Source organism: Sabethes cyaneus, chromosome 2 (assembly GCF_943734655.1).
Source record: "Sabethes cyaneus chromosome 2, idSabCyanKW18_F2, whole genome shotgun sequence".
Taxonomy (NCBI): domain Eukaryota; kingdom Metazoa; phylum Arthropoda; class Insecta; order Diptera; family Culicidae; genus Sabethes; species Sabethes cyaneus.
This window is the reverse complement of record NC_071354.1, coordinates 163732370-163736016: the sequence shown is the minus strand read 5'-3', so window position 1 is coordinate 163736016 and position 3647 is coordinate 163732370.

Sequence of the window (3647 nt, the reverse complement as noted above, 5' to 3'; positions counted from 1 at the left end):
CAAAACGCAGGACAGAAATGTAACACTGTAACCGTATCTCTTTGGAATTTCGTTATGGAAGGCTTAATGAATAACAGTAATATAAGCAAAAGGCGCTCGTCTGATGGAAAAACATTTTTCATTTAGAAAAATTGCCTCCATTTTGGTGATTTTTCGAATTTCCAAAATTTCAAAATCATTGCGATCCGTTTTTCTATGGACCGTTGGTTCCCGCCGCGTACCGCCAGCAAACAACTGTTTTCTAGAAACCATCCACGCGCTCAGCTGCCAACAGCGTAATAGTCACTATTTTGGCACTTAAAAAATGCAAAATACATCTTCAAATATACCTTAACCAATAACAAAAATATCATAACACTTAACTTTAATCGCAACATCCGAAAAAAATTCACGAAAATCCATTAGTTTTCAACCTTCCAGAGTACGGTCCCCTTTAAGTCACTTCAAACTACTTTGGCAAAATATACGGCTGCTTTCTGCTAAACCATCTCCAAGTGCTGACAATGTTTATTTGCAGTTGATTACTGACAAGAGGAAGGTAATAGAATTTTGGATGTCATTTTAAAACAACTATGCGATCAATAAAGTGATATACAGCAACGTGCAGTTCAAATACCAATAAAAGGTTGATTTACTGCGAATGTTAAAATTTATCTTTAAGGCATTACCTAGGTAACCTAGCAAGGTTGTATAACATTTCACCGAAGGACGAAGGCCATGTCGTGAAGTACTTTTTCGCGTAAAGTCATTTGGCGGAAACTATTTTGCGGTAGCCCATAGGAGAACTGTGGTAAAACTGATACCCTAACAATTTTCACAGAAAGTCCATATTTGCATGTCAATTATCGACTAACAAAGCTCTTAGTTCCACTAGATCCGTTAAACGCATATTTTGAATGTTTTTTATTTAAAACGAAAAAGAAAAATCCGTTTCGTTAAGCGTAACCTTCAGCAGTGCAGGTAAAATCTACACCCAATAAAGTTAAAACAAATATCAAGTGAAAACTTTTCTTAAAAAAAATAATTCTGTTCTTTTTATCTCTCCACCTATTATTTCTACCTGATTCTTAAGAAGCATGGCCCTCCCTTTAGGAGGCGTGATACTTCCATTAGCTGGTCCCAAACTGTGTCTATTGATTACAAAAATGAAAAAAGCTTTTTTATGAAACAAAGAAGCTAATTAAACAAATTTATATACCCCTATTGGAAAGAGTTGTTAGAGTTAAAAATAAAACAAGTTACGAGCAAAATTTACTACATTTACCATTCATGTGCATCAAATATGCAAGATGCTGTAAATGTTTTATAGAATGACGCAGTGCGAAACGGCCGCAAACGATCCGTACTTGATACTTTCCGCGAAATGGTTTTAGGTAAATTCCGCATTTCAGTCAGCCGTAAATTGGGTTCCACGAAATGCTATTCGGCGAAATGTTAAACAACCATTGGGAAGTATACAAACATGCTGAGGAAGTATACAAACATGCTGAATGCTATAGGATGTAATAAGCTACAGTGGACTGAACTAATGATCGGAAGGTTTGATGAAAGAGTAGCCAAAGTTCTGTTCAGTAGGGAACCGAAAAGGGCTAGGTCCCGCTTCGGATGGCAGCGCGCTGTAGAGGAAGACACACGATCAACCTGTATTAGAGAACAGCAGACAGGACAACTACGGCCCGTGTGACGGTGGATCGGTAACGTTCCATTGCCACAAAGGTTGTTAAGGGGGGACCCCACTCTGCATGGTCGAAAAATAATGGAGTTTCATAAATTTTTTTCGGATGTTGGAATTAAAGTGAAGTGGTGGGTATTATGATTATTGGTTAAGGTATAATTGAAGATGTATTTTGTATTTTTTGGATGCCAAAATAGTGACTATTATGTTGGTGGCAGCTGGGCTCGTGGATGCTTTCTAGTAACTAGTTCCTTGCTGGCGGTACGTGCCGGGAACCAACGCAGTATCGGAGAACGGATTTCAAGGATGATTTTGAAGCTTTAGGTCAGTAGCTAAATTGTTACGAAGGGGGTTTTGGAAATTCGAAAAATTACCGAACTTCCGGCAATTTTTACAAAAGGAACCTGTTTTTCCATCAATAATCGCTAATTGAGAGCTTATAAAAAATTAAAACGCGATTTAATCCACCTAGTGGTGAAAAGAACCTTTGTTATACCATTTTATTTGTCATTTACGGGCATTTCCAGCAGATGTTACGCTTGTAAGGCTACTATACCAGAATTCAACAATATAGACAAAATGCAAACACTCAAAGTAAACGTAGGATATCTTAATTATGGGATATCTCCTTTACATGGTTGGATAAGCTGCTTCGAATGTATGGTCCATATTGCATATTGACTAGATTTTAGAGGTTGAAGAAAATCTGGAGGATACAGCGATAGTAATGACGGAAATACAGCTCAAAGATCTTATGTCAATCCCGTTATTAGTTCTGAAATCACGGGTATGAAATTGATTAAAAGGTTGAGAAATTTTCTTATAGCTAGCTCGGGAACACGTTATTTTAGAAAAATTGGAAACTTATTGTTTGCATACCAAAAAACTTTATGTCAGGGTATAGTCCTCATATAATATGTCCACTGCAATGCAAAGAATTTGAATTCGCGGTCATAAATGAATCTAGACAACTATATTGCTGATAGGACGAATGACAGAAGAAGCACAAAAATAAGTTTTTTTTTTGTTTAATTATAGTCACTTTAACAACTCGAATCATTCGTGACTTCTGCGGGGTTGGAAATTGAACCACGGTCCTCGGTGTGAGAGGCGTGAATGCTAGCCACTACACCGGTATTGACCCTTACGAAAATAAGGTTATTGCCTTATGCTAAAAATAGTGATAAAAATACAAAATAATATTTTACATGCAAAAATGAGTGTGAAAATACGAATCGTGATAGAATTATTCGTCTTCTTATTTCTCCGGATAAAGCTTATAGCTTCTTCGAAACGGAAAAATGTAATTAGAAAAATCTTTCTGAGAACGCTATATTACTATTGAAGATGAAACGTGAAACGAGTGATTCTGCAGAAGGAGAAGAAGAAGAACAAGAAGATGGAGATAAAGAAAACTAATAAGGCGAAAAGTTTTGAAAATCCATCTGCAATAGTTTTCCAAATGACCCTCATTTGTTAAACGTCATTATACTTAAAAAATACTTGAAAAATAGTTGAAAATTCTCCCTAACACAAAAAATATACGTTCTAATGCAAAATAAACATGAAATTCGGGCACAGCACCCCAAAATTACTTAGGAACCACATATTATCCTTGATTTAAAGAGATTTTTTTGCTTGGAGCATTTGTATGGAGTCGCCCCACTGTGCGCTGATTCATATCAATGTTTCCTTGAATAAATTTCATCAATCATTTTTAAATATCTTTTGACTGATAAAACCAATTCTTGTGAAATTTTGCAGATATATTCGCCGTGTCAAAACCTCTTGTTTGATACTAAAATAATTGAAACTAGATAAATTATCTTAGTTAAAATCACTTTTGGTTTTAGTGATGGCGTTTTGGTCATCGGGTTACTAGTAAACTAGTTTATTTGCTGTCTAGGCCAACGTTTCAAGGATTTATTTCCTCTTCATCAGGGCAAAAACATATTTAATTCTTGTCAAGTTT